We start from the raw sequence: 6,278 nt of genomic DNA on the forward strand, positions 1-6,278 counted from the left end.
GAATCTCGGCCGCGACAGACCTAAGTCGATAAAAAATAGGTAGCAACTGTTCCTTCGCCATGCGCTCGGCACATTAAAGTGAAAGTTGCGGGTCTTTCGGATGAGACCTTAAAAACCGAGGCCCCGTGTCACGGCAGGCGTTGGCACGATAAAGATCCCTCACTGCTCAATGGCCCTGAGTGCCGAGTAAAGGTCAAAATTTGAAGCCCTTCACCGGTATTTGGTGACGTCTCTATATGAGTGAAAAATTCTCCAATGGGACGTAAAACAATATACAATCAATCAATCACTCACAATAAATTTGAAAATCTGTTGAAAAATATCAATATAATGCAATCACGTCACAAACAGCTGACAAACACTGCACTTTGGAAGTTCGGTAGGCAGGTAGGCACACCTCCATCATCGAGATTGTTGTGACGTTGTCTTAACAATGTAAGCTGTCGCCAGTGTCTCCATGTCAACATCATAAATTAATAAATATGCCTTACTGAAATCGTAGATTTTATGTTTTTGATGAAATTTTGTACTTGATTTCAAGTTATCTGGTCCGGACAAGTGTCTCCATCCATTCCTTTCCGACCGAAATTCCTCCAACTTTTTAGTATCAAACATCGGACGTGTTTCTTGTGTTTTTTAACATCGAATATGGACTCTCGTGAATACAAAAATTCCCAGACACCAATATGCTCACTATAATAATTGATCACAAGAAGCCTTTCACAGAATATTCCCTTCAAAACAATCCTTTGCCAGATGAAATTGAAGCGTAACCGCTTTTCAAGCCGATTTACACCTAGCGTAATTTGTCAAAATCTACGACGTACAGTTAGTGCAATATTTATATTCGATTACATTCGATTGTCCGTCTCAAATGTATATATAAGTAATAAATAACAAGTTTAAAAACTTCAATAGGGTGGAGGTGGGTCGGTACGTGATCAAATCTTCTGAGAAGGCCTTCGGCCTTCACAGGATTTGATCACGTGACCGACCCACTTCAATTCCCATTGAAGTTTTTAAACTTGTTATTTATTTCCTAATTGTAGAGTGCAGGTATCATAATACATGAAGTTGAATTTTGTAGTTGCAGAGAAAGAGAGAGAGAGGAGAATTTTTTTCTGTAATATAAATATTTTTGCATCTGATATTCTGAATAAAATTAAACAGTTCAATCTCTGCCCTCTGACCGGTAGATATAGTTTCGCGTATTTATTTTCCTCCGTGTACTTTCACAACCCCGGCCCCGAGACCCGACCACCCACAAGTAACATGAACATTTTCAGTTTGATATCATTGGAAGATTCCGGCGAACTTAAGCTATGCCATTTTTGGACCATCTTCTGAAGTAACCAACTTTAAGAAGTATACATAAAAAGTCATGAAAGGAAATATGCGTAAGAGAATATTCCTCGCCTTATATTATGGGATATTTTCATGGCCCTAGGAACCGGGGGGGGGGGGGGGTGGGACGGGGGCTTTGCCCCCCCCCCTCCCCCGATAATTTTGCCGATATATAGAAGACTATAGAAAAACATAGGTAATAAATGCTCGTACCCCCTCAATGAAAACGTCTGAAGACCGACCCACCCCTTTTTGTTGTTTGTCTTGTCTGGTAATTTTTTCATCAATGAGGAGAAACGTTTAAAATGTTCCTGTAGTATGCGGGTGGAGGGAGGCTCGAGTTTTCTGAAAATAATCTTTTTCTATAGTTTTAATATATAAATTTTGATTTGCACTGAAAGCTCTCCATGCACTTTTTGTTACCGGAAGTCAAAATACGGTAATTCAAACTTTTGAAAGAAAAAATGTACCGAAAAGTTAGAGCACCCCCTCCCCCTGCATTAGGATTTTACATTGTGGTGCACAGGTTGTTAGTGTAGGGTGTTTTTGTAATTTATTGCTTGTCAACTCTTTTTAGAGGTTGCCCCCTTTGAAAACCGTTGCTACGGGCTTGAAGTTCTTTCTAATTTTTGAAATGCTTGTACCATAGAATGTTTAGTTTGCATATAAGTACGAGAGTTGTTAGAAAAGTTCGCGGACACATTGATTTACGGAAAATTTGCTGTGTACTTTGAAGAATGGTGTTTATCTTTTGTTTATTAAAAAGTCAGGTCCATTCACTAAAATTTTGAAAATATACAATGATTTATACTGTGCGGTCATAGGGTTCACGGAGCAATCACGAGACTTTTTTTTTTGACGTTAGGTAATGTGACAACATGATTCATAACCTGTCAATTTTTATAACAGTTTAAAATATCTTTCATTTCTATAGATTTTTCATGTCTTTTTCCTACTTAAAAATTAAATAACTGTATTAAGACATGATATTTTTTTTTCTAAAACGTCTTTTGTGGAGTGCCGGATATAAGTGAGATCTTAAAATGAATGTCTACACAGTTAATTGATCAGGTATGGAAACAATGCAAAATCCATAGCCGCAGCGTCCGTGCGATATGTTGGGTTTTCGGGTAACTCAGGAGTTGATCATCAAAAATGTCTATCCTTCCATTCTTACAAAACTACTACCCTTTGAACACTTTGCACCTGAGTACATATACGTGTAGGCAGTCCCTAGCAGCATCTAAAAATATTTTAGTCTCTTTTGGGCATTTTCCTGTCGGCAGACATAATTTTTCAATAACTCGGTGCTCCAAGACGTGAAATGACGTTGCCATTCTTAACTTTTTTTACGCATTGATCATCTATAATTATCGATAAAACAGTCACATTCCCTCCAATTCAATTCAAATTTTCGCCAAATGACGTTTCATGAATATTGTAGCAACAGGTGAAATATCATAAATCTCTATGCACCACAACAGTACAAATCTGAATTTAAAAAAAGCGTCTATGTTATGTAAACGTGCGAAAAAGGGACATGCTCCGTGAAGCATGTTTTTCCTAAATAATTTGGCTGTATATTTTTTAAGGATCGTTGCAAAACACCAAATTTTTGCATATTTAAAGAAAAATACGCATAGTTTTTATCTGCAGGTTTTTACTGGTTTCGTGCAAATAGCGCTCTCACAATAGAACTTGTCCGCGAACTTTTTTAACAACCCTCGTATATAATAGTATATTCGGATCTTGGATACGCTAATAAATCAATAAATACGATATGCAGATTTTAAGCGAGGTTTGCCAATGATTGGCGTATTCTAATTCGAATAGGACGAAATGTTCTAAGGGCAAATTGTCTAAGGGATGAATACTCTCTAGCATTCTCGCGCATGCGTAACCTGACGTAAGCCCAGGGCATCCGGTTTAACCTCGCTGATATATATTCTGCGTGGACCTCAGGGTCCACACAATTAATTGTAAAGAATGATTTTATTCACTCTTTGAGTTATAATCCATATATTTGCCAGTACTTTGTGAAGAATTGAAGAGGAGTAAGAAATCAAATCCCTATACATGGTTGTCCCATAGACACATAGAAAAGATTTATGTAATGATAAATGGTCTCTATTTAGAGGAAAGATGAATTCTCATTTCCATGACAATTAGAAAATTTTTTTTCAGCGTTGAGACTATGTATTATCAACTCAACAAATGACCTAATGACAGTGCTAACCAAGATGATTGATTTTTTTACATTTCCTTCAAACCTCAGTAAATTGTCCAACTGGAATCTTTTTTAATAAAACTCCTCCCATTTACGATGCTGTATCTAATATTCGTCCTTGGACAAGCCAACAAATATAAAAAAGCAAAGGAATATAACACATTCACGCACATAGACTCTTATTATGCGTATTAGCAATCTTTTCAGTTTAATCTTCTTTTTTTTTAATTCCACTTTTTAAAAACTTTTAACTGTCTTTTGATGAAGGAATGAAATATTTCAAAAGATTTTTAAAGCATTCTCTTGGTTTATGTGTCTTATAAAAAAATTAGAGTGAAACTTCAAAAAAGAATATTTACCTTAATATTTTTAAATTATTACATTTTATTTTCACAAAAGAGATATAAAGGTTGCAGAAAAAAATGAATCAGAAAAAATTGAACTCAAAATACATTCCAGAGAATGATAAAACTTCTTCCAGTGACAAGAACCAAGTCAAAGACATCATGCTAACAAAAATGCGGAGGAACGTCATAATGAAAAAAGGAAAGAGAAATAAAAAGGGCCTAAGTAATAGGAAATTATAAATATCAATATCGGAGGAAAAGGTTATATCATTTTTTTATATTTGAGTTTTACTTTAAATATGGCATAGTGTTATTGATAATAAACAGAAGGTTAAAATTCAGATTTATAATTCATCATTGCATATTTTAAAGTTATTTTCAAAGTATTCCTACCATGACAATTATTCTCTTTTAAGTTACTCCCACACATACAGATGTCTACCTCTAGCCAATCCACATTTCCGCTACATATGCCAGCAAAAGTCAAAAGTCCTTAATTACTGTCACATAACACGTTGACAGACATAGTAAATACTTTATCGAAACATCACTTTCCATAAAGACATCAACTTTTTGTTGAATATTAAGAGTTACTTGACCGATGTTCCAAGGACTGACCCCCATATGTATAATGGGCGCAAGAATAACCCTTATAAGTCAAATACTTTTGTGAGGACTAACGTTTATCTTTCATGTGAATACAAGACTTACCATTAACAATAGAGCTACATGCGAGAATAGCTTTTACCATTGGAAAAAGTCACCCGCGTGGCGCATTGGGAAAAGCGTCTGCTCTACAGTCGCCGAGTAAGAAATTGATCCTTACGTCGCAAGTTCGAATCTCACTGTGGAAGATGGAGACCGGTTCTTCGGATGAGATATAAACCGAGGTCCCAGGTCACAGTAGGTGTTTGCACGAAAAAGATCCCTCACTGCTCAATGGTCCTGAGTGCCGAGCATAAGTCAAATTTGCAGCTCTCCACCGGCAAGAGGAGGCGTCTCCATATGAGTGAAAAATTCTCGAGAGGGATGTTAAACAACAAACAAAACAAAAAAGGGAAACTTCGATAAAGTAAATGCTAGGTCATTATATATTGAGCACATGAATAATGCGCATCTTTAATATGTAGATTCTACCAACATACAAATGTACGTCTAATAACAGTTGTGAAAATTCAGAATTAGTGCATGTAAGGCTTATTTGGTTTCTGGATCCTTGACAATATACGTTAAAAATCAGATAAATCTGATTACAAACTACATTTAAGGATTCATACATATTATACAAATGATCATCGGAGCCAAAGACCAAAAACGTTTTCTAGAAAATAAAACTCAAATGGTAGTTATATTAGTTAATCACGTATTAAAAAAAAATCCATTCAAAGGAAACTTGTTTCACAGGACATTCAAGACAAAATTGATAAGTACTGCAGGAAAAATATTAACGCCACATTCAAACCTTGAAGAATGTACTGACTTCAGATCGGATTTGATACTACCAGAGAGAATACGAACAAACCCAATGGGGTTTTGTATATTAGCCCTTAAGATAGATGCAACCTGAAAAGAAAATAATAAAAAAAGAAAATTCGTTACAAAAGGGGGAAAGCAAAACCTCTTAATTGTCGAAATTATTTTTGGCAGAAAATTGTCTTAATTCTGCAGTTTGATAAAGTCTATAATTAAAGCCTTCTACTGATTCCCGAACCTAGAAAACCCTAGAATTCAGGAAATGTCCAAAATTTTAGATGTTAGGAAATCTCTTAGATATTTCAACAGGACAAACGGGCATTTCGTCAATTTGCATTGGAATGAAGTTCAAGTCAATCGCGATATCACAAAAAACACCTGCAATAATAGCTTCTCTGCAGTACAAAGATGTGACGTCATAATATTATTTAATGTCACGTTACTGAAATCTTGAGCTGATAGATGGGGAGTATATTATAACATAAATTCCTTTTATATGAACAAGATGAAATTCCGCGCAAGCGCGGGGAATTCAATTTATATCACTACTACCGACAGAAATATATTGTAGTTTCCACTGACATCCTACAGGTTTATAGCAGGAAGAAATACTTTGTTCAAAATCCCACATGAAGTAGATGTATGTCCCCACCCCAACTACTTTTTGTAAAAACTTTAAAAATAACAATGCCATTGATTTACATTTATTTTGAAACCTGTTTTACATTGTACTATATTATGGATATTGTACTACTTCGGATGCTCTTATTTCATTTCCGTCAAGGATAAAAGCAGTGAATATGCATTGATTGGGGGGGGGGGGTTAAAAATTCACAGGTACTTGGGTCTTGGTTTATAAATATGTATGTACCTTATTGATATGTAAA

Source organism: Saccostrea echinata, unplaced genomic scaffold (genome assembly GCF_033153115.1).
Source record: "Saccostrea echinata isolate AGI-Se365-2 ecotype Australia unplaced genomic scaffold, CSIRO_AGI_Sech_v1 ptg000033l, whole genome shotgun sequence".
Classification (NCBI taxonomy): domain Eukaryota; kingdom Metazoa; phylum Mollusca; class Bivalvia; order Ostreida; family Ostreidae; genus Saccostrea; species Saccostrea echinata.